General features: G+C 40.6%; 1 protein-coding gene across 1 annotated transcript in view; it reads left to right on the top strand.

Moving 5' to 3' along the window:
• Positions 1–26,928, top strand: part of LOC124804705 (synapsin) — a 744,296-nt gene that overhangs the window by 670,461 nt on the left and 46,907 nt on the right. The gene's annotated exons all lie outside the window — the stretch shown is intronic.

The following is a 26,928-nucleotide window of genomic DNA, read 5'->3' as shown; positions in this document are numbered from 1 at the left end:
GTAAATCATTCACACATGCAGAAAGAAAATTGTATTTTTACAAAAATAGTGTACATTTCTTTTGGAGTGATCTTCGTATAAAACAAGGAGACCAATCAATAGCGATCGCTACGGTCGCAGGTTCGAATCCTGCCTCGGGCATGGATGTGTGTGATGTCCTTAGGTTAGTTAGGTTTAATTAGTTCAAAGTTCTAGGCGACTGATGACCTCAGAAGTTAAGTCGCATAGTGCTCAGAGCCAGCCATTTGAACCAATCAATAAATCGCAGTACTACATCTACTAACGACCATATAAATATCTTTATATCGTCCTGTAGTATAACGTACATAGAAGCTTCTATGCCATTAGGCGTCAGAAGGTAAAATACCCAGCAGTAAACACGTGTTACCAAACATAAAACACATCGTCCTGTAGTATGGCACACACTAAAGCTTCTATCCCGTCAGGCACAGTCAAATGATAAAACCCAGCAGTAGACATAAAACTTTTCCTAGAACATTTCACGTTGGCGTTATACTCTCACGGTACAGTTGTACACTAATGGCAGCCACTTTCACCTGTGAACGTAGCTTGAGACAGGAATGTTTAGGAAACCTACGTTCACAGTAATTGACATGGTCTCACACCACACTCATAAGCCAGTATTCTTCAAAACTACTGTGCCCAGGCTAATTTCATCCCGCTAAATCCTGAGAACAAGGATGAAAAAAATGAAAATACCTAGGAAAAAAGTGGTAGAAAATGCTTTTGACGCAGGTTTAATAAAAAGGATGGATGCAGCGATAGGACACCGATACGAACAAAACGAGGAAAACCCGCAGAAATATGGAGTCATGATATTCTGGGGAACTATCTCATATAAAATGGAGGGGGACGGTTATTTGATAACAGAGGGTTGAAAATTGCATTCATGACGAACAAGAAACTGGAGCAGAGGCCGAAGCATAATACTGACGTAGGAGAGAACTGGATGAGGAAAGCAGGACTTTACTAACTAAAGCCCCAGAACTGTGAAACGAAGTACGTCGGACAAAGGGAAAGAAACTTTAAAGTAAAGTTTGAAAAGCATAACAATATAGAGAATGACCAGTATTTGTTTGGTAACATAACAGATAGCACGACGGTATTACACTTTGAGGGTAAATGGTGTTTTTTTATTTACAGCATGCTGCATTACAGACTATTTGTAATACTACATATATGCATGTATGAGAAACTGAGGAGAGGTTTGGTATTTAAACCAGGACATTGGTGCGAATACTGGCAGTGAAAACTTTTACCATGATTCGAATCGGCTTACCTCCGGTGTCGATCGCCACCGCATTGCCGTGAGTTAGCGACCTCGGCCACGGAGGCGGGTTGTAATTGGTACTTGTTCCCAAATTTACGAGATGGAAATTTTTTGCGTATTGAGAAAGGAATATGCCAGCGTGTTAAACGAGAATACAGAAGTGCCCAAGGGACACTTCTGGGCCCAATTTAGCCATGTCCTCATTGGGAAGCAGCCACAAAGTTATTCAGATTGGCCGCATTAGGTTTAATGTTTTCTCTTGGTCTTCAGTATGGATGCATACCTTGCACTATGGATGTAGTATTGGTTTTTAGAATTTGCCAGGACTTGACATACAATTTTTTCATAATAGACAGTAGCATTGTTGGGGGCTGTGACATGCGCGTTGCAAGAAAATACTGCCTCGTTAGTTTACATTGTAAACTTTACAACTGTGCTTTGAGAGTATATCATGTCAATACGAGATGTCTTAGAAAAGTCGTATGTTTGACAACGCATGTTTAATGCTTGTTTTTCACTTTTGATGTTGCTTGATAACATAGAAGCCTTAATGTATGTTATAGTACAGGACGATGTATATATTTTTATATTGTTGTCAGTATGTGTAGTATTGCGATTTGTTTGATTGGTTTCCTTGTTTTATAGCACTTGAAGGAGAGATAACGTAGTCCCGAAGTATGCTGTGGTATATATATATAAAACATAAATTTTACAGCTGGTGGCCAAAACTTTAGCTGAGTGGTTAGCACGGCAGAATGCCACGCAAGAGGCCCAGGTTCGATTCCCGGCCGGGCCGGAGATTTTCTCTGCTCAGAGACTGGGTGTTAAGTTGTCTTCATCATCGTTTCATCCTCATCAACAAACAACATTAACTGCCCTGTATTGACCGTGCAAGTGCAACAAGCATGGAACTCCATCCCACAAACTGACATCTACCATCTGTGCAACAAAATGAATCCACGTTTGCATGTTTGCGTTCAACATTTTGTCAGTTACGTCCGTTACTAATGTATCAGCATTTAACATTTACAATGACTGTCTCGTGCTTACATTAACTTGTGGTCTTGCATTGTTAATCACTTAAATACATTTAAGAGACAAAGGAACTGGTAAAGGCATGTGTGTTCAAATACAGAGATATGTAAACAGGCAGAATACGGCGCTGCGGTCGGCAACGCCTATATAAGACAGCAAGTGTCTGGCGCAGTTGATAGATCGGTTACTGCTGCCACAATGGCAGGTTATCAAGATTTAAGTGAGTATAAACGTGGTGTTATAGTCGGCGCATGAGCGATGGGATACAGCATCTCCGAGGTAGGGATGAAGTGGGGATTTTCCCGTACGACCATTTCACGAATGTACCGTGAATATCAGGAATCGGGTAAAACATCAACTCTCCGACATCGCTGTGGCTGGAAAAAGATCCCAGAACGGGAACAACGACGACTGAAGAGAATCGTTCAACGTGACAGAAGTGCGACCCTTCCGAAAATTGCTACACATTTCAATGCTGGGCCATCAACAAGTGTCAGCGTGCGAACCATTCAACGAAACATCATTCATATGGGCTTTCGGAGCCGAAGGCCCACTCGTGTGCCCTTGATGACCGCAAGACAGAAAGCTTTACACACCGACATTGGACTGTTGAGGACTGGAAACATATTGCCTGGTCGGACGAGTCTCGTTTCAAATTGTATCGAGCGGACGGACGTATACGGGTTTGGAGACCACCTCATGGATCCACGGATTCTGCATGTCAGCAGGGGACTGTTCATGCTGGTGGAGGCTCTGTAATGTTTTGGGGCGCTTGCAGTTGAAGTGATATGAGACCTCTCATGCGTCTAGAAACGACTCTGAGGGATGACACGTATGTCAGCATCCTGTCTGATCACCTGCATCCATTCATGTCCATTGTGCATTCCGACGGACTTGGGCAGTTGCAGGAGGACAATGTGACACGCCACACGTCCAGAATTGCTACAGAGTGGCTTCAGGAACACTCTTCTGAGTTTAAAATCTTACACTGCCCACCAAACTCCCCAGACATGAACATTATTGAGCATATCCGGGATGCCTTGCAACTTGCCATTCAGAAGCGACCTCCACCCTCTCGTACTCTTACTGATTTCTGGACAGCCCTGCAGGATTCATGGGGTCATTTCCCTCCAGCACTACTTCAGACATTAGTCGAGTCCACGCCACGTCGTGTTGCGGCTCTTCTGCGTGCTCGCTGGGGCCCTACATGCAATTAGGCAGGTGTACCAGTTACTGTGGGGTCTTCGGTGTATGTTACGTAGACAAATGTAATCCCGAAATTTCATTGCACCACATTAATTATTTTTTGGTACTGCGGTTTTTTCCGTCAGCGCATTTCCACGCTGGACAAACAACTCACTACGGCAGATTATTTTTCCAGACTTTACTGTGACCAGTCACATACAACCCGGCAGGGCCGGCCGAGGGCTTTGGTCGGTCCTTCTCGGAAACACCCGGAACAGTGCGGCATTTCATTGAGTATTGCGGTGCAACATTTTTCGGTCGACACAACTCTCTGAGTTCGTTAGAATCGTGCTGGCAGCGCTGTTTTATCGTCCCTATTTGTTTGTGATATGAAGCGTTTACATGTCCAGTGGCTGTTTGCACAAAAAGAGACAATCTAGCGATCTGTCGTCGCATTCCTTTAAAATGAATAGGGATGGCAGAAGAGAGGGGTGAGACTTTCCAGTTCGCATAACGACATGTACAACATATTTGCTAGGAAACGACATTACATTGCCATGCAGAAGGAATTAAACAATTTAGTAGACAATGAAAGAAAAAAAAATCACAATGATCGATAGACGGGATTCATTGTTCTGTACAAAAAAAAGACTATTTGTGCTAAATTTGAAGGCCTGGACCACGTGAAGGAACTGGTCGTACGAATAGTAAAATTTTTGAAGTCGCACGCATTATTCCATGGCCAGTTGCAACCGTCTTCAATGAAGATGAACGAAGAGTGTGAGGACTTCATACGAGCGTGGTTTGAAAAGTTCTCGGAATCACCATGCGAGGTCAGCGCTAGAGCAAAGAGTTGTTCACGTAATATTCATTGCACTGTTGCCTGTAAACACGTGCCACATCAATGCTCTTGGAAGAGAGCTGTGGTAGTGACGTGGTTCTGTTGATGTGATTTGCGAAGATGGAAAAAATCAAGATCGGAGTAGTGATTAAGTACTTCGTAAAGAAACATATGAAAGGAAAGGGCATTCATGCCGATTTCCAGAATACACTGGGGTCCTCTGCTCCTTCACAAGTGTTCTTTATCAGCCAAAAATTTTATTTAGTGCACTATCAAAGGAAATTAAAAGTAAACCGAAATTCCACATATTCAAAAAATAACTTAAACAATGTTAATTACCAAGAGTTTTTAAAGTGTCAAAGAATACTTAAATGACCAGCATTCAATATACAGTAGCTTATTTCCTTCATCATAATGACCCAAAATGCTCATTGAAAACTAAATTGTATTAATTTATTATTCTAATTTAGCATATTATGAATGTTGTTATGCGTATGGTGTCATGTTATATGTAATAATATTTTATTTATGGACATATAATTGTAAAGCTTTTCATGTCCTATTTTCTATGTGAGGCAACGTATGACAAATCCTATATCACTTTTATAATGATGAGAACAAAGATGCTAAGTAAATAAAGAAATAAAAACTGTTGCCAAGTGGACAAATGAATTTAAATTTGGCTGGGAGAGCTTAGATGATGATCCGCACAATGGTCGGCTAAGATGTATCACTACTCCAGAAATAATTGCAAAAGTGCACAAAATGGTCATGGAGGAATGCCGATTGAAAGTGCTTGAAATTGTTCATGCTTGCCAGATGCCATCTGAAAGGGTATATCACATTTTAACTGAAGAATTAGAAATGAAAAAATTATCAGTAAGATGGGTGCGGCAACTCTTAATGCTGGATCAAAAATGCATGAGAATGGACATATCGGAACAATGTTTGGCCCGTTTAAGGAGAAACGAACAAGATTTTTTGCGCCGAAACTTTGGGTGCACTACTATACCCCAGAGACAAAACAACAGTCAAAGCAGTGGAAACATGCTGATTCTCCACACCAAAGAAAGTAAAGACTATTCCTTCAGCGGGTAAGGTCATGGCATCAGTGTTCTGGGATGCAAAGGGAATTCTGTTTGTAGATTATCTCCCCACTGGGCAAACAATTACTGGAGAATACTATACTAACCTCCTGGACAAGTTACAACAAAAGATACGTGAAAAAAGGCCAGGTTTAGCAAGGAAGAAAGTCATCTTCCATCAAGACAAGACATGCCCGCACACATATGCCATCGTCATGGCAAAATTACATGAACTATGATATGAATTGTGATTCTTGAAGTTTCTTGAAGTTCGATGACATTTTGGGATTGCAACCGGATCATGTTGACTTCTTGCCATGATATTTCGGCTGGCAATCGTCCAGCCATATTCGGGTGGTATGAATTGTTCTCACACCCGCCTTATTCACCTGATATGGCTCCATCAGGCCTCTTCCCAAAACTGAAAATTTTTCTTGTTGGACAAATATTCACTTCAAATGAAGAATTGATAGCCGGAGCTGACACTATTTTGCAGGCCAGGAGGAAACTCATTTTCGAGATGGGATCGAGCAGAAAGGACACATTCTGACAAAGACTATCAACTTTCCTAGCTTATTGCCATTAAAGAAAATGCGAGGTCTGAAGAATTCATTTTGGCTTTGAAAGAATTATAAGGATAGTTTTATAAATACTTTGAGGACATTGTCAATCTTACATCTGCTTCTGTGCCATTTTTGAGACCGTTTGCCATTCCAGTTGAAAGCACCTCTGTGCATGTCCCAATATGACTGACTGACCTGCACGGTAGTTCCAGTTTTAATCACATATCTTTTTACATTAACACTGCCCAGTGTGTCTACATTGCTTTCCTCAAGTAGAGTTTCCAAGTCCCCTTAATGAGGTTGAAAAAGTGCTACAATATTTCGAATGACATATTTGTGTGGAAGACCTTTTTTCGAGTTTATAACTAAGAAAATTACAATTATGTGGCAATATGAGTACAAAACTGTTTGAAATTGTCTATGTCTGTTCATATACCAACAGTTTGTATGAGATTAAAGATATGTTATGGCTTCAGTGCACCAAAAAGAATTAAATAACACTTAAAATTTGTTTTGTTTGCGACCTAATTTGTTGAGAAATGAGAAACATAAAACCGCATTGTATGCAGTGCAACTGCACTGTCATTTAAGTGCGGCACATTCGCAGTTTTCCCCTCTTCTCCCTCCTTGCACTCGTACAGTGTGGCAAGGTGGTGGGGAGGGGGGGGAAGGAGGAGGGAATAAAGATTAAGCAAGGCTGAGCGCCCTGGGGGGGGGGCGGGGGGGATGTAGCGAGGCTGAGCGCACTCATGCCCGGGCACAGCCTGTGAACAAAATGCTGGCCACCCCTGCTATTAGGTATATTTACAGACACCTTGCAAGTTATACTGTAGGTGTGTGGTAAGTAAATCCACTCAAAGCAGCCCACTCCATAACTGCCAGCAATTTCTGAATGAAAGATAGTAATGTACCCTACCAGTAAGACAATTAATGATGAAAGAAATCCAGTAATTTTCCCACTGTTCATTAGCTGACCACCAAATGACTATAACACTGTACACAGCCTTACAATGTGTTGTCAAGATGCCACATTTACTGATACAAATCCTTTTCCTACCAAAATTACACTTGCAAAGTAAGCACTTCTCAGCCATTGTTATAGGGGCTTATCTTACATAAAAACTCAATAACTGAAACTCATTTAACTAACTGAAAGTAACTCCACTGTTTCATTTAACTAACTGAAAGTAGCTCCACTATATGAACACGAGCACAGTGAAGTTATTTTGTCAACTCACACAGAAGAACTGGATGGGAAATGCCTGAGTGGTACAGCCTGCCTGTAAACTGAAGTGTGTTCAGTGCCTGTTGCGGGGAAGTGGCCCCATAAGAATTCTGAAACTGCTGTATAGGATAACTAAGAATCAGTTTTGCATACAGTAGTGCAGAGCAGCATGCACATACTTACATAGATTCTGCCCGGATACGTTTCTTATGTATTAATATTAATTGTAAATAATATCTGTATCCTAGGTAGTGTTAACACATTTATTTGAAAATACCCCACCCCAACCCCATGCATGTCAGCACACTGCATCACCACTGCTTTATAAGGAAGGGTCAGTAGCCTATAAAAACAGTTTTACAACTGAGAAACAGCATGTAGTTGCTTCGTGTGATGTAGTGTTTACTTTTCAGGCTACAAATGCACAAAGTATGGATGTGCTTAGCACCATTCCAATGACTTGGCTTCCCGCATGCTTCTAGCCCTCCCAACCCATCCTCCCTATCACACCCCCAGAACACAGTTTATCCATTAATATGGCTCTACTGCACTTACAATATTTAACCTTAACGTACTGCATTTAACAACAAACATTAATTTTATACCATTAAAAGACTATTTTAATAATCTGTGATTTTTCAATGCTCTGTAATGTGTGAATTATTAGTTCTAGAGAAAAAATGAATAGGACATTATTTGTGGGAAATTTAATTCAGTTTAATTTTGTACTGGTACAAATTTTCACTACAGGCTGTGGTTTTTGATTATCCAACAAATATTTTAAAAAAGTGACCATGAAACTCCCCCTACATCCTCCCCAGCCCCCATGCTCAACCCTCATCACTCAAGTTTCTTATTATGTTGTTCATGAAAGTCCCTCCTGCTGTCATACAAAAATTTGTGGCTACACAAATTAATTTCCTTCATTTACTGGTCTATAACTTGTGCAGTGACGAATGAAAAATAAGGTGTGTGAAAGTGAACTTTCTTGTCATATACTTCTGATAAAAAGCTTCTGGGTTTCCAGCCACATGTTTGTTAAAATACCGAGTAATTTTGATGGATGACATACTCATAATCTTTTGGCAACTTCAGAAGATGACGAGTATAACACTGATAGAAATATTGTGTTATTTCAATACTGCCATCCGGCTGTAAACCCAGGAAGTTCTTGTGGGGAAACATAAATCATCTAATGTATTTATGTTCGTTGATGTACTTATGACTCCACTATCATCAGAGGCAACTGTACATTAGTCCACAGCTCTGCCAAGGAAACTACATCTGAAAATAATGCTGAATGTGTACAGGGCATAAGTTACATTCCTTATAGTAACCAGAACAGTATCAAGCCTGTTAAGATTAAGCTTGAATTATGCAAAATGTAAATAAAGGGAAGGTGGTGTGGAGAGGAACAAGATGATACAAATTAGATTGGCTGAACACTACCTCTTTCTTCTCATTTTTCCTGACCTTTGGGGTTGGCATATAATTACTGGATTTGGTGATGTTAGTGGCAGAGGGTGGCTGGATACACCCTTCCTGTAGCCTCAACTTCCCTATCCCCTCCTCCACCTTCTCCTCCCCCGTGCCCTACCCAAGACGGAATTTGTGTAACCCATGTGTCTGCATTCAGTGTTGATTTGATTTGATTTATTTCGTGTTCCATAGGTCCAACTGTGTTGGATACACAAGGACATGGAACGAGTCAGTTTTTTACAAATACAATCTGATAATCTTATAGCATATACAGAAATTTGAGTACATAATTATATAAAAATTTATACAGTAAATTCTTTGGGCAGCAATATAGAAAAAGAAAATACATATTTTCTTAGAATCATTAAAACACTACAGAAAACAGATACGGAGCACACACAGTTACAGAGCTCAGGTTAAATAAAATTCATAGTGGCATTATGTCAAATTGTATTATATAATATTAAAATATTACAATTTATTTAGTTAAAAATTCATCTAGGCTGTAAAAAGCTTTTTCTAGCAAAAATATTTTTAGAGCTTTCTTAAACTCACTATTGTTGTGAATCTTTGTCTTTATTTCGGGAGAAAGAGCATTGAAGAGTTTTGCTCCAGTGTAGTGGACACCCTTTTGTGCCAGGCTCAAATTTCTGAGTTCACTGTGTATGTCATTCTTCCTCCGTGTGTTATGCTCATGATAATTACTGTTTGGTTGAAATATATCTATATTTTTACAAACAAAACACATGAGAGAAAAAATATATTGGCATGCAGTTGTGTATACACTCCTGGAAATGGAAAAAAGAACAAATTGACACCGGTGTGTCAGACCCACCATACTTGCTCCGGACACTGCGAGAGGGCTGTACAAGCAATGATCACACGCACGGCACAGCGGACACACCAGGAACCGCGGTGTTGGCCATCGAATGGCGCTAGCTGCGCAGCATTTGTCCACCGCCGCCGTCAGTGTCAGCCAGTTTGCCGTGGCATACGGAGCTCCATCGCAGTCTTTAACACTGGTAGCATGCCGTGACAGCGTGGACGTGAACCGTATGTGCAGTTGACGGACTTTGAGCGAGGGCGTATAGTGGGCATGCGGGAGGCCGGGTGGACGTACCGCCGAATTGCTCAACACGTGGGGCGTGAGGTCTCCACAGTACATCGATGTTGTCGCCAGTGGTCAGCGGAAGGTGCACGTGCCCGTCGACCTGGGACCGGACCGCAGTGACGCACGGATGCACGCCAAGACCGTAGGATCCTACGCAGTGCCGTAGGGGACTGCACCGCCACTTCCCAGCAAATTAGGGACACTGTTGCTCCTGGGGTATCGGCGAGGACCATTCGCAACCGTCTCCATGAAGCTGGGCTACGGTCCCGCACACCGTTAGGCCGTCTTCCGCTCACGCCCCAACATCGTGCAGCCCTCCTCTAGTGGTGTCGCGACAGGCGTGAATGGAGGGACGAATGGAGACGTGTCGTCTTCAGCGATGAGAGTCGCTTCTGCCTTGGTGCCAATGATGGTCGTATGCGTGTTTGCCGCCGTGCAGGTGAGCGCCACAATCAGGACTGCATACGACCGAGGCACACAGGGCCAACACCCGGCATCATGGTGTGGGGAGCGATCTCCTACACTGGCCGTACACCACTGGTGATCGTCGAGGGGACACTGAATAGTGCACGGTACATCCAAACCGTCATCGAACCCATCGTTCTACCATTCCTAGACCGGCAAGGGAACTTGCTGTTCCAACAGGACAATGCATGTCCGCATGTATCCCGTGCCACCCAACGTGCTCTAGAAGGTGTAAGTCAACTACCCTGGCCAGCAAGATCTCCGGATCTGTCCCCCATTGAGCATGTTTGGCACTGGTTGAAGCGTCGTCTCACGCGGTCTGCACGTCCAGCACGAACGCTGGTCCAACTGAGGCGCCAGGTGGAAATGGCATGGCAAGCCGTTCCACAGGACTACATCCGGCATCTCTACGATCGTCTCCATGGGAGAATAGCAGCCTGCATTGCTGCGAAAGGTGGATATACACTGTACTAGTGCCGACATTGTGCATGCTCTGTTGCCTGTGTCTATGTGCCTGTGGTTCTGTCAGTGTGATCATGTGATGTATCTGACCCCAGGAATGTGTCAATAAAGTTTCCCCTTCCTGGGACAATGAATTCATGGTGTTCTTATTTCAATTTCCAGTAGTGTATTTTAAGATTATGAAAACTATTTCTACAAGAGTCTCTTGGGCGCAATCCACATATAATTCTTAAAGCTTGCTTCTGTGCAATGGACACTTTCCTTGCTAATGGCTGGTTGCCCCAAAAAATAATTCCGTACTCAATGAGACAATGAAAATAGCCATAATATGCCACTTTTGCAGTGTTAGGTTCAACACATGTAGTGACAACCCGTAAAGCATAGGTAGCAGAGCTAAGCCTCTTACAGAGATCAATAATATGTGAAGACCAATTCATTTTCTTGTCAATGTGCACTCCAAGAAATTTTGTTGTTTCCGTTCTAACTATTGGTTGATTACCACATGTCACACTTATCTCTCTCTCTTTTTCTGTTTTTGTACAGAATTGAATAAAGCTGGTCTTGCTGGAATTTAATGAGAGACCATTCACCTTGAACCAATTAACCATATCTGAGAGTATGTGATTAGTGAGTTCCTCAAGATTGTTGTCTGTTCTACTGCTCATAAAAATTGTGGTATCATCAGCAAATAATGTAAATTTACACGGCAGGCTTGTATATGATGGTAGATCGTTTATAAAAATCAGGAATAATAGTGGCCCAAGAATTGAGGCCTGGGGCACTCCACATGTAATGAAACTCCATTCAGAATCTGAGGAAGTGTCACATACTCCACCCGAGCTATTCAACACAACTTTTTGTTTTCTGTCTTGGAGGTACGACTGTAGCCAATTGCCCGCAACACCACTTATTCCTACTAATTTTGCTTTTTGCAAGAGAATCTGGTGATCAACACAGTCAAACGCTTTGGATAAATCACAGAAGACACCAAGTGCTAGCATTTTTTCATTAAGAGTGTCTAGGACTTCATTTGCAAGTGCGTAGACTGCATCTTCTGTTGAACGGCCCTTTTGAAAGCCAAACTGGCTCTTACTGAGAACTTCGTTCTTCATGAGATGATCAGTAATTCTTACATGTATTAGCTTTTCTAGAATTTTGGAGAAAGCTGTCAGCAAAGAGATAGGTCGATAGTTAGTTAGTTCATCTTTATCACCCTTTTTGTACAGGGGCTTCACAATGGCATACTTAAGTCTACTGGGAACAACACCTTTCTGAAGGGAAGCATTGAAAATATGACAGAGAATGTCCCTTATCCACACACAAGAATATTTCAATAAATTACTAGATATATTATCAACCCCTGCAGAATTCATACTTTTTAGAGACATGATGATTTTTTTAATTTCTTCTACAGTGACAGGATTAAGTGCATTTCTGAAATTGTGTTTGAATATACGGCTTGAAAAAGAGTTACAGCTTCATCAACATTGGGCTTGCAACCAATCTGTTGAGTTACTGATAGGAAGTGTTTATTAAAAATCTCAGCCACCGTTTTGGGGTTATCTACTAGGATACCTTCATATCTGATATTATTTATATCTTCTTTACTTGTTGTATCTCTTCCTGTTTCTTTTTTTACAATGCTCCAAATTGCTTTTATTTTATTATTAGAATTATCTATTTTCTTCTCATAATAAAGGGCTTTTGATTTCTGTATTAGTTTCTTCAAAATTTTACAGTATATTCTATAGTGTTCCCATTTTTCTACATCTTTACAGAATCTTATTGCAGCATAAGTTTCCCTTTTGGTTTTACATGACTGTTTTATACCTTTTGTAATCCAAGGCTTGCTTACAGAATTGGAAGCCCTGTTTCTGACCCATTTCTTGGGAAATATTTCTTCAAAAAGAGCACAGAATTCATTTATAAAACAGTTAAATTTAGTATCAACATCATCATGGCTATATACTAAAGACCAATCCATTTGCTGCAACCTGTGGTTGAAAGTTCCTTTCGCCTCTTCATTAATTACTCTTATGAATTTCCATTGAGGAAATTCTTTTTTGGACAGATTAACGTCATAAATAGTGAGAATTTGACCATCATGATCTGAAAGCCCACTTATAACCTGCCTGGCAATATAATTCTGATGTCTATTTACATCTAAAAAAATGTTGTCTATTATAGTTTGGCACTCAGATGTAATTCTTGTTGGGAAGTTTATTACTGATGTCAGATTGTGTAAGGTCATCACAATCTCAAAGTCTATTTTATTCTTATTTTCTGTCAAAAAGTTTATATTGAAATCACCTAATACTACAATATCCTTCCCTTTTGAAAGTAATCATGACAGTAGGAGTTCCACTGAATGCAGAAAAGTTTTTATGTCACCTGAAGGAGCCCTGTAGACAGCCAACAGTATTATTGGGTATAATTTAGTTGTTATTTCTGTGGCACATGCCTCAAATTGTTGTTCCACACAATATTTCTTAATATCTATAGCTTTGTATGCTACACTATCCTTAACATAAATTGCTACTCCACCTTTATCTTTACTTTCCCTACAGTAGTATGTTACTAAAGTATAACTTCCTATAGATGGCAAGGCACATTTATCAGTAACATGGTGCTCAGTCAAGCACAAAATCTGGCCATTATTTATACTGTCCTTTTCACTAATGTTAATAAGGAGTTGATCTGTTTTGTTTAAGAGGCCCCTTATGTTTTGATGGAAGAACGAGATGCCTTCCTCTTGCTTTTTCATTCTATTAGTGGTGTTACCTGACTGAGAATCCAAAAGTTTTCTAATGTTTGTGAATCATGGAAACAAGATGAGACATGGGTACCAGCCCAGTATTCACCTAGTTGGCTGTGGGAACCACCTAAAAACTACATTCAGGCTGTCTGGCACAATGGCCCTCATAGTTAATCCGCTGGACAGATTTGATCTGAGGCACGTGCATCTCACCAACCCCTGAAAGTGGCAGACTAATACACGCGGACATCTGGGTGTATCTGATTCAACACCAGCTACTGCATTTAAAATTATTATTATCATTTTATCATCATATTGACCAACTTTGATCAAGTAACATCAATTCCTCTGTTTTCCTTGACGTTTCCTTTTTGCAGCATTTCATCATCTCCTCATATTGCTCTTTTCTCCTATCCCTGTTGTTTCCATCCCTCCCCCCCCCCCCTCTCCCAATCTCCACCACCCCCCACCCCCACTCACTGTAGCCCTCAAAATTGGAACTTCTAAAATATTTTCTATCTGTTGTTTGTAGTTCTCTGATATTGTTTCTTTCCAATTCTTTTCTTATTACTGTGATTTCATTCACTAGTTTTTTCCAGAAATACAGATATAATTTTTTGCTAATGTTTTCACTTTCACTCACTAGAGATGTCAAAAGGAGTAATCTTTGCTTTGCCATTGTTTCCAACATTTTATGTATATTTTCATAGATCTTTTCATTGGTTCACATTTCCTCTTATTTGTGTTGCTCCCATTTTGTTCTTTCAAGTAGTTCTGGCCTACTCAGCCTGTAGGTCAGTGTTTTTTTAAAAAAAAAAAAAAAAAAAAAAAAAAAAAAAAAAAAAAAAAAAAAAAAACACCTTCTGGTTGTACCACAATAATGTAACATTTTAGTTTTGCATTCCTAGAGAAGCTCTTCTTGTTGTAAATGTTTTAAGGAAGTTGAACACTCTGTTTTTTATTATCTCTTATATATGCTGCAAACTTTCCAATATATTTTGCTGTGTGGTTTCTCTGAGATATTTAAATTTATTATTCATTTCTAATGTACCCATTTGTGTTTCCATATATTTTGGTTCTTTTTTATGTTAGTCATGAATAGAGCATTTTTCCATTGAAATTCTGAGACTGGTGCTGCTTGTTACATTCCGTGAAAGAGTTGACCAATTGCCTATGTTAGATTTCCTGAAAGTTATCTACAAATGCTTGGCAATTCATCTTACTTCCATTCAATTCCATCACCAGAACTGTGGGTTCGGTTTTATGATTACTAAGCTCAAAATTCTAAAGCCTTCCATTTTTGTCTGAAAAATAGATAAACAGTTCACATAATAAATTATCCCAATCTCTTACACTAGTTTTTATTTCAAACGGGTGATACATTTCACCAGTGCTTTTTTTCTAAAAAAAAAGTTTGAGGGTACTCCGACATTGGATATAATGCAGCAAAAATTACTTATAACTGAAGCATGGGATACCACTGTCTGCTTTTAGCCATGATATCATCAACATGTCGAACTAAAAAAAAACTGGTATCAAACTCTTCAGTTTACTTAGCTCAAATGAAGCAGGTGATACCGTGAAACACTCAAACATACAAGAAAATGTGGTATTGAACACTTCAGTTTACATCACCTCAAATGAAGCATGTGATTCCCATCAACCCCTGAACAATAAAAGAAAATGGTATCCTACACTTCAATTGACCTATAATACACCTCAAATGAGACAGGTGAGTCCAGTCAACCCTCATACAGCAAAAACTATCCATACCTATCAACAACAATAGAAACTACACTACAAAAATCTTTTGCAACCTTGTTTTGCTCCCAAAACAGCATAGATGATGGGTGGTATCCCCTGCTTCAACTGACCCAATTTTTAATGCAGCTGAAAATTTATTTAACTATAAAACTACAGTGTAACTTACATTAATAGCATTACAACAGTTTCCAAACTGACTTTAGTTCATGGCTGCTGTAATCTTCACACCTTCTTACTTTACTCTTGCTATCAGTAGCAAGATGTCTGCCTTTCATGAACCAAGAGCATACATAGTCAATGAGCTGGAACAACATCAGTGGAAGACCAACCAACTTTATGAACATCAGATTGCTGACTGTGGAAAGATGAAATGAAGCTCTTGTTGGCGAGATGATCAGATTCATTTGGGAAAACCCACGTTCACATTCACTCGTTGATATAGGAACACATTTCAGTGCATTCTGAAGAGGAAGGAGGGATGCTGGAATTTTCTTCTCCATCAAATACTCCCAAAATCCTCTACATGTTTCTCTCTCTGGAAGAGCAAAATTACAGCATAAAGTTTTGATATTTGTCTCACCATATGTTATTCCAGGATTCTCAGGCCAATTTGATGAGTCCAAAACTTTTGCACATCCAGAGATAGCAATATCCTGTATCTGCAGAAAGCGATTCTCCATCCGCTCTTTCAGACAATCATAAAATATGCTGGGCTCAAGATGTCTGATAGTTGCTCCCTTTTCCAGTGGAATTCTCTGAAGTTCAGCTCTTGGACTGCTTTGAGAGCTTCACAGTAATGGGGACCTCAGCTCACTTTTCTTTCTTCAAACACCAACAGCTGATTTCTGATCTTCTGTTGGGCAGAATACAGTGTGATGTACCTTGACTGTAGCTCAAGACTTTATTGTGTTAATTCTTGAAGGGCATCACACATTAGAGCCAAGTTGAGAATGAAGTCAACTTTGGTAATGTACTTCAATAATCCTCCGTACATACCTCTGTCAGTTGATTCCCTGCTTTGATCATCTTTTGCAGCTGTGAAGTGAGCAAACAAAGCTTTAAAGCTTTTTCCACAATGAATCGCAAAGGATATTGGTAGCGGGACTGTAGAGACATCTATCAGTAGCTCGGTGTTTGAGTGTACGCATACCTGTTTAGCACTACCATCGCCAACTAGTAGCAGGCGAGGCCACTACATGCTTGTCGAACTGGCTGCCACTGATTCAGTTGTTGAGAATGGTTTCTGCTGCATCAAAATGCTGGAAACAGTCAATGACATCGCTTTTCCTGCCAAAAATTGCACTGGTATAATTTGTATTGCAATTACCAACACAAAAAAATGAAATACAAAGTTTACGTCCATGAAATAAATCTTTGGCACTCTTCCAAGTTCTCAACATCGTAAAAAAATTACTTTGCCGACGAAAAAGTTTAGGGGTACACATCCCCCAGCGTTCCCCCAGAAAAACAGCATTGCATTTCACCCATAGATGTGACTTTATACAGGCGAAGATTCTGAGCTGCAGATAGGCACAACAAAAAGATTTACACACTTAAAGCTTTTGGCCAATATCCTTTGTCAACAACACACATTCATATGCACATACACACTCACACGCTTGCAAATGCAACTCACACTCACGACTGCAGTCTCAGGCAACTGAAACCACACTGTGAGCAGCAGCACCAGTGCAGATGGGAGTGGCGACTGGGTGGGGGAAAGGAGGAGGCTGGGGTGGGGAGGGGGAGGGATAATATGGTGGGGATGGTGGACAGTGAAGTGCTGCAAGTTGGGCAGCGGGCAGGGGAGAGGTGCGGAGGGAGGGTAGGAGCAGAAACGGAGAGAAATAAATGCAATTAAATTAAATACAAAAAGACTGAGTGTGGTGGTGGATGATGGATGTGTAGTGCTGGAATGGAAGCAGGGAAGGGGCTGGATGGCTGAGGACAGTGACTAACAAAGGTTGGGGCCAGGAGGGTTACGGGAATATAGGATGTGTTGCAGGGAAAGTTCCCACCTGCACAATTAAGAAAAGCTGGTGTTGGTGGGAAGGATCCATATGGCACAGGCTGTGAAGCAGTCATTGAAATGAAGGATATCATGTTTGGCAGCATGTTCAACAACAGAGTGGTCCACTTGTTTCTTGGCCACAGTTTCTCAGTGGCCATTCATGCGGATAGACAGCTTGTTGGTTGTCATGCCCACATAGAATGCAACACAGTGGTTGCAGCTTTGCTTATAGACCACTTGACTGGTTTCACAGTTAGCCCTGCCTTTGATGGGATAGGTGATGTTAGTGTCCGGACTGGAGCAGGTGGTGGTGGGAGGATGTATGGGACAGTTGAGGTAAGGGATTGGGAGCAGGTGTTGTGAAAGGATGGACGAGTATATTATATAGGTTCAGTGGATGGCGGAATACCTCTGTGGGAGGGGTGGGAAGGATAGTGGGCAGGACATTTCTCATTTCAGTTCACAATGAGAGGTAATCGAAACCCTTGTGGAGAATGTAATTCAGTTGCTCCAGTCCTGGGTGGTACTGAGTTACGAGGGGAGTGCTCCTCTGTGGCTGGACAGTGGGGATTTGGGAGATGGTTGGAGACTGGAAAGATAAGGCATAGGAGATTTGTTTTTGTACAAGGTTGGGAGGATAATTATGGTCAGTGAAGGCTTCAGTTAGACCCTCAGTATATTTCAAGAGGGACTGCTCCTCACTGCAGATGTGGCAACCACGGGTTGCTAAGCTGTACAGAAGGGAATTCTTGGTATGGAATAGGTGGCAGCTGTCGAAGTGGAGGTATTGCTGGTGGTTAGTACATTTGATATAGACAGAAGTACTGATGTAGCCATCTTCGAGGTGGAGGTCAACATTTAGGAAGGTGGCTTGTTGGGTTGAGTAGGACCAGGTGAAGCAAATGGGGGCGAAGTTGCTGAGGTTCTGCAGGAATGCAGATAAGGTGTCCACACATGCAATCCAGATAGCAAAGATGTCATCAATGAATCTGAACCAGGTGAGTGGTTTAGGATTCTGAGTGTTCAGGAAGAATTCCTCTAGATGGCCCATGAACAGGTTGGCATAGGATGGAACCACGTGGGTGCCCATGTAGGTGAGGATGTTGTTGGTCATGGCAACTAGGAAGGAGGTTGTTGGTTTGGAATTCATTTGTTGTTGTTGTGGTCTTCAGTCCTGAGACTGGTTTGATGCAGCTCTCCATGCTACTCTACCCTGTCCAAGCTTTTTCATCTCCCAGTACCTACTGCAACCTACATCCTTCTGAATCTGCTTAGTGTATTCATCTCTTGGTCTCCCTCTACGATTTTTACTCTCCACACTGCCCTCCAATACTAAATTGGTGATCCCTTGATGCCTCAGAACATGTCCTACCAACCGATCCCTTCTTCTGGTCAAGTTGTGCCACAAACTTCTCTTCTCCCCAGTCCTATTCAATACTTCCTCATTAGTTATGTGATCTACCCATCTAACCTTCAGCATTCTTCTGTAGCACCACATTTCGAAAGCTTCTATTCTCTTCTTGTCCAAACTATTTATCGTCCATGTTTCACTTCCATACATGGCTACACTCCATACGAATACTTTCAGAAATGACTTCCTGACACTTAAATCAATACTGGATGTTAACAAATTTCTCTTCTTCAGAAACGCTTTCCTTGCCGTTGCCAGCCTACATTTTATATCCTCTCTACTTCGACCATCATCAGTTATTTTGCTCCCCAAATAGCAAAACTCCTTTACTACTTTAAGTGCCTCATTTCCTAATCTAATTCCCTCAGCATCACCCGACTTAATTAGACTACATTCCATTATCCTTGTTTTGCTTTTGTTGATGTTCATCTTATATCCTCCTTTCAAGACACTGTCCATTCCATTCAACTGCTCTTCCAAGTCCTTTGCTGTCTCTGACAGAATTACAATGTCATCGGCGAACCTCAAAGTTTTTATTTCTTCTCCATGAATTTTAATACCTACTCCGAATTTTTCTTTTGTTTCCTTTACTGCTTGCTCAATATACAGATTGAACAACATCGGGGAGAGGCTACAACCCTGTCTTACTCCCTTCCCAACCACTGCTTCCCTTTCATGTCCCTCGACTCTTATAACTGCCATTTGGTTTCTGTACAAATTGCAAAAAGCCTTTCGCTCCCTGTATTTTACCCCTGCCACCATTAGAATTTGAAAGAGAGTATTCCAGTCAACATTGTCAAAAGCTTTCTCTAAGTCTACAAATGCTAGAAACGTAGGTTTGCCTTTCCTTAATCTTTCTTCTAAGATAAGTCGTAAGGTCAGTATTGCCTCACGTGTTCCAGTGTTTCTACGGAATCCAAACTGATCTTCCCCGAGGTTGGCTTCTACTAGTTTTTCCATTTGTCTGTAAAGAATTCGTGTTAGTATTTTGCAGCTGTGACTTATTAAGCTGGTAGTTAGGTAATTTTCACATCTGTCAACACCTGCTTTCTTTGGGATTGGAATTATTATATTCTTCTTGAAGTCTGAGGGTATTTCGCCTGTTTCATACATCTTGCTCACCAGATGGTAGAGTTTTGTCAGGACTGGCTCTCCCACGGCCGTCAGTAGTTCCAATGGAATATTGTCTACTCCGGGGGCCTTGTTTCGACTCAGGTCTTTCAGTGCTCTGTCAAACTCTTCACGCAGTATCATATCTCCCATTTCATCTTCATCTACATCCTCTTCCATTTCCATAATATTGTCCTCAAGTACATCGCCCTTGTATAGACCCTCTATATACTCCTTCCACCTTTCTGCTTTCCCTTCTTTGCTTAGAACTGGGTTTCCATCTGAGCTCTTAATATTCATACAAGTCGTTCTCTTATCTCCAAAGGTCTCTTTAATTTTTCTGTAGGCGGTATCTATCTTACCCCTAGTGATATAGGCCTCTACATCCTTACATTTGTCCTCTAGCCATCCCTGCTTAGCCATTTTGCACTTCCTGTTGATCTCATTTTTGAGACGTTTGTATTCCTTTTTGCCTGTTTCACTTACTGCATTTTTATATTTTCTCCTTTCATCAATTAAATTCAGTATTTCTTCTGTTACCCAAGGATTTCTACTAGCCCTCGTCTTTTTACCTACTTGATCCTCTGCTGCCTTCACTACTTCATCCCTCAAAGCTACCCATTCTTCTTCTACTGTATTTATTTCCCCCATTCCTGTCAATTGCTCCCTTATGCTCTCCCTGAATCTCTGTACAACCTCTGGTTCTTTTAGTTTATCCAGGTCCCATCTCCTTAAATTCTCACCTTTTTGCAGTTTCTTCAGTTTTAATCTACAGGTCATAACCAATAGATTGTGGTCAGAGTCCACATCTGCCCCTGGAAATGTCTTACAATTTAAAACCTGGTTCCTAAATCTCTGTCTTACCATTATATAATCTATCTGATACCTTTTAGTATCTCCAGGGTTCTTCCATGTATACAACCTTCTTTCATGATTCTTAAACCAAGTGTTAGTTATGATTATGTTGTGCTCTGTGCAAAATTCTACAAGGCGGCTTCCGCTTTCATTTCTGTCCCCCAATCCATATTCACCTACTATGTTTCCTTCTCTCCCTTTTCCTACACTCGAATTCCAGTCACCCATGACTATTAAATTTTCGTCTCCCTTCACAATCTGAATAATTTCTTTTATTTCATCATACATTTCTTCAATTTCTTCGTCATCTGCAGAGCTAGTTGGCATATAAACTTGTACTACTGTAGTAGGTGTGGGCTTCGTATCTATCTTAGCCACAATAATGCGTTCACTATGCTGTTTGTAGTAGCTTACCCGCATTCCTATTTTCCTATTCATTATTAAACCTACTCCTGCATTACCCCTATTTAATTTTGTGTTTATAACCCTGTAATCACCTGACCAGAAGTCTTGTTCCTCCTGCCACCGAACTTCACTAATCCCCACTATATCTAACTTCAACCTATCCATTTCCCTTTTTAAATTTTCTAACCTACCTGCCCGATTAAGGGATCTGACATTCCATGCTCCGATCCGTAGAACGCCAGCTTTCTTTCTCCTGATAACGACATCCTCTTGAGTAGTCCCCGCCCGGAGATCCGAATGGGGGACTATTTTACCTCCGGAATATTTTACCCAAGAGGACGCCATCATCATGTAATCATACAGCAAAGCTGCATGCCCTCGGGAAAAATTACGGCTGTAGTTTCCCCTTGCTTTCAGCCATTCGCAGTACCAGCACAGCAAGGCCGTTTTGGTTATTGTTACAAGGCCAGATCAGTCAATCATCCAGACTGTTGCCCTTGCAACTACTGAAAAGGCTGCTGCCCCTCTTCAGGAACCACACGTTTGTCTGGCCTCTCAACAGATACCCCTCCGTTGTGGTTGCACCTACGGTACGGCTATCTGTATCGCTGAGGCACGCAAGCCTCCCCACCAACGGCAAGGTCCATGGTTCATGGGGGGGGGGGGGGGGGGGGGTGGAATTCATTGGGTGTTGGTAAAGGTAGTGTTCAATAGCTGAAGAGCTGAAGGCCATGAGCATTAGGCATGGTTGTGTACAGGGAGGTGGCATCGATAGTGATGAGCAGGGCACCATGTGGTAAAGGGACAGGAACTGTGAAGAGTTGGTGGAGGAAATGGTTGGTACCTTTTATATAGGAGGTTGGTTCCGGATAATAGGTTGAAGGTGTTGGTCTAGTTCATACACTTCCTTCATGATGTACACTTGCCCATGTGACTCATCATTTCCAATGAAGAAGAGATTAGAAACGGAGAAAGTATGTGACCAACGTGTCGCACACATTACAAAGTAAGGTGCTGCTGTTACATACTACACTGACTTCCTTCCTTCCAACTATAGTTGCACAAGTATGATGAGACTGAGGATGTTGGCAATTCAGTCACATTCTATTTGTCAAATCGCTTCTTCTTACTTCAGTGTACTGGTGTGTAAAGCCACAATGTAGTACAGAAGTTGAGTACGTGATCTTGCTCTTGTATTGTAGCAATGACATAACAAAAACAACTGAGTCTCAGGGTCAGAAGGCCTCTAATGAAGATATGTTTTCTTTTTAAAATGAAGAGTGAAAGACAAAAATTAAATGATTTATTGTATACAATTGCTAATTTGCCCCATAGCAGGAAGAGTGATGTCTGGAAAAGATTTGATGCTACAGTCCACACTTCAGACAGAAAATATACAAAGTTTGTCCAATTCAAAAAAATGTCTTATTGTATTCTTGCTTATTACATCAATGCATATACATCGATCAGCCAGAACATTATGACCACAGACCTACTATCAATATAAACCAATCCAGGCAACATTAGTGTCACCTGGCGAGAAATGACTGCTTGTCAGAAACACACATGGTGCATGTAGTATCAGAGAGCATGCTGCCTAACAGCAGACTTTAATGCAGGGCAGAGTACAAGTTTGTCTAAACGCACAATGCACTGAACACTTCTAATGATGGGCCTCTGCAGCACACGACCCATACACATGCCAGTGTTAACACCACGACACCAGCAACTGTGACTTAAATGGGCCAATTACCATTGGCACTGGATGTTGGCTCAGTGGCAGAGTGTTGCATGGTCTGATGATTCATGATATGTTCTTCATCATGCTGATGGGAGGATGTGAATCTGTCATCTTCCAGGCGAACAGTTCCTTGATACCTGTGTTTTGGGATGGCAGTGGTGGCTCCATTATGCTTTGGGAACATTCACGTGGGCATTCATGGATACAGTGCAGCTCGTACGAGGTACCATGATGGCCATGGAGTATCGTATGCTGGTTGCAGACCATGTACACATCATCATGGTGATCAGGTTTCCTGATGGCAGTGACATTTTTCAACAAGATAATGTGCCATGTCACAAGGCCAGGAGTTTGATGGAGTCATTCAAGCGACACAGTGGTGAGTTACATTTGACGTGCTGGACCCCAACTCACCAGATCTGAAGCTGATCAAACACATCTGGGATGTGACTGAATGTGACGTCAGAGCTTATTGCTCTCTCCCCAGAATGTATGGGAATTAGGTGACTTGTGTGTACAGATGTGGAGCCATCAGCCTCCAGCGACCTACCGAGGCCATTCCATGATGCCATTCCATGATGCATCACTGCTGTTATCAATGCCAAAGGTGGACATACCAGCTATTAGGTCATAATGTTCTGGCTGATCAGTGTTCAATATAATAGCAATTCTCTCAAAATATGTGTTACTAGTTATCAAGTTTACCAGACATAAGACCCAGTTAGCTGTTATGCTTAACTCATAATCTACAGGGAATTACAATTACTCATAGCCCAAACTAAATATTAAGCCCATAATATTATCTGTACTGAAATGTTAATAACATTACATTTTACTTGTAACCAATTTACATCCAAATTAAAACCAGTTATAGTGTGTAACACTTCTCTACAAGGTGGCATTGACAACAAATTTTTATATTTAACCATGAGTGAATATTAAGATGAAAGCATACTGATATATGATGGAAAAACAACACTGTGCAAAACAATTAAAGGCTCACTTTTTTGAAACTCTGTCATTTTCCCGTGTTGTGATACAGAAGTTTAAAATTTGGCTCAAAGGTACCTGCAACCCTCCTCTGTTATTGTACAAAAGGGTGGTGCCCCGCTGCATCACCCTAGGGCTTGGTGGTGTTTCAAACAGCAAGGTGCTAACACATGCAAAAAAAAAGTAAGTTTCAGATGTACCCACACTCAGAATCAAGCAGAAAAGGCCCCAGGATGTGTTCAAAGTGTGTCAATGGAAACTGCCCTTTACCTTGGGACATTTATTTACATACATTTTGCATTCAACAGAACATTCTTAACAACCTTTGACATTTACAGTGCCCCATCATACTTATTACGCCATAATGGAATGTGCTACCTGTCAGTTATGAGATGATGCTGCGGTTATGTGTAATTCATATCACAGGCACACAACACAGGATAGTTATGAAGATAATATTTAATCAGTGTGCAGGTTCTGTCTTGATGGCCAATGGCAATGTCTTAACCTTTTGTATTACTGATAGCCATTGTAATATTTGAGATGTAGAAATCGCCTTATCACAGTCTTGTTTATTTTGCTGATTTAGTAGCTTCATACAAAATTGGCGTTGTGTATGCAGTATTCTGGTGTCTGTTATTCTGCCTTTGATGTTCTTATAATCAAGTAATTTTTCAACTTGATGCCCTTCCAGAATGATGTTCACTCAATTTTATGATAATGGTTTTCAATTTCATACTTTGTTATGTTTTAGAGTTGATATTTCCACTGTAAATATACCTTAATTTTAAACAAAAAGTCAGCTGTCAACATTACATGATGATGGTTTACACGTAAGATTTGCTTCTATGACTATGCATTATTACACCATGGGTCAAACAGGATAATCCTAGTGACTTTTAGCAACTTCTATTTTATCATATGATGATGTTACAGCTGAACAATCACCTAATTTCACACTCTGACTATGTAACACATGGCACATAAAGTAGTTTTTTATTACAGCTCAGAGTCCTTTCAGATTAATATTCACTTGTGTCCAATAATGAGTTTTGTTGTCAACACCATAAATCTTTATTGCTGTAGAGAGTGGTTACACATTACCACTATGACCAGTTTTAATTCAAGTATCAATTGGTTACCAATAATATGTAATGACATTGACATACCAGAGATAACAACTAGTGCCTTCTAGCAGGAGAAAGAATCCTTAAGTATATAAACTGCTTAGCCCATCTGAAGTTGAATTAATGTTATTTTGCCTAAGAGTATCATGAAACAAAACTCATTTCCATGATTCCAGCTGGAAGATATCCATTACAAATACAACAGGAAACTGCATACTTTTGGGGCCTTTTGCACTACTTTATTTTGTGGTACCTGGAAAATGAGGTTTTACCAGACTTTCAAATTATGTGTTTATGAATTAGAAGTTCTTTTGAAATGACATGTTAGGCTTCCTGATACTGAGTCCTGCATTGTATTTTCATGTTTAGTTCTTTACATGTAGTGCAGATGTCAACAGGGCACATCCAACTATAAACCAAAATGAGACTTGAATTATTTGTGACAATTATGGCAAGGAATCATCCTAAATTACCATTTGGCATGAAATAACTCATGCTCTTTCAACCACTGGGTGAATGTATGGATGATTTTGATCCACTCTTATGATGGTGACGGTACGGTCTATTCTTAGTGGCTTAGATGAGAGGCAGTAAAATTAATAAAACTGCCACATTTAAATAACCTGCCCTGCTCAAGTAAGATGCCTTGACAGTTGTTCATCAATTGCAACGTTATGCAGTCCTCAGCTCCACTATACTTAGGCTGCTACTGTGCACCTTTCTATTATTTATTGAGAGGAGGGATGGTATGGGAATGGGTTGGGAGGGAGGGATGGAGGGGGGGGGATGAGAGTAACAGATTTAAGGTGCTATGACACAAGCTCTGCAACTCCATATTACCCTGCATTAATGAAGTAAATTATATGTCTGTGATATAGTTATCAGATAAACTTGGTAGTATCTCTTCCTTGTCATATATATCTGTCCTGAGACTGTGAAAAAGTAGGTTGGAGAAAGGAAAGGCTGCAAAGATGATACCAGAAGTAACTGCCATACTTCTGATATATGGTCCTTGGCAGAGAATACAAGTAATATTTTCTCCTCCCATTGCACTTGGCTGAATGTTTAATCTTACACATATAAATTTAGTTGTAGAATAGTAGTAATAATCACAGTAGCAACTGTGGTGGTGGTGGTGGTGATAGTGGTGGTGGTCATGGTAGTTTGGTCTAGGTACTTTTGTGCATTTTTTTTTCCGATTTGACAGTTTCTAAAAAAACATGTTGTCTCAATTTTTCTCTGTAAATCTTTTAACCTTCTCCTTCTTCCCATCCTCTCCTGTATCTTCCTTTTCTCTCTTTCTTCCCATTTTCCTAATATTGTACTGTATTTCACCTGTGATATGACTTTGAAATTCATCATGTCTTAAATTCTATGATATAGTCATAGTTTTATTTGCTCTAATTTTAAATATAACCTACAATACATCATATATAGAAGCTTCATTAATGAACCAAGATGTGATTTTCATGAACATGTGTATTGAATTGTTATATACTGTATCTGACATTTTGGTTAATGTTGTCATCTTGCATCTTGAATCAGTCTCCTCAACATTGAGTTATAACTAGTTGACACTTTTCTTCACTTTCCTTGTGTGCCTTCTCCACATAACATTCAAAGAAAGAACCTTTATTCCTGGAAACTTGAGATACACATCCAGTATATTCACTCAATGTCTATGGGAATACTGCACATGTCAGATGGTTTTGTGTGTTTCATCACTCTGAGTCATTAAACAATAACAACGTTTCATTAGAAAATGACATAGTCACCATACATGACTTGCAGTTGATGTAATAATCAGTCACGTATGTAACGTCATGAGTATGTTTTCATCCATACCAAATGAGTCAAGCCGCAGCTAATACGAAAGGGTGCAGTATTTGTATAATTGAAGTAAATGAGCTCACAGACCCAAACCCCATAGCTATCACCTCCCACTGTACGCCAGTTTGGTTGACACTAAGCTTAGGCCTAAGACAAACGGAGCACACTGTTACAATTTAAGCTATGT

This window comes from Schistocerca piceifrons, chromosome 7 (assembly GCF_021461385.2).
Source record: "Schistocerca piceifrons isolate TAMUIC-IGC-003096 chromosome 7, iqSchPice1.1, whole genome shotgun sequence".
NCBI lineage: Eukaryota > Metazoa > Arthropoda > Insecta > Orthoptera > Acrididae > Schistocerca > Schistocerca piceifrons.
This window is presented reverse-complemented; position numbering and strand designations above follow the sequence as displayed.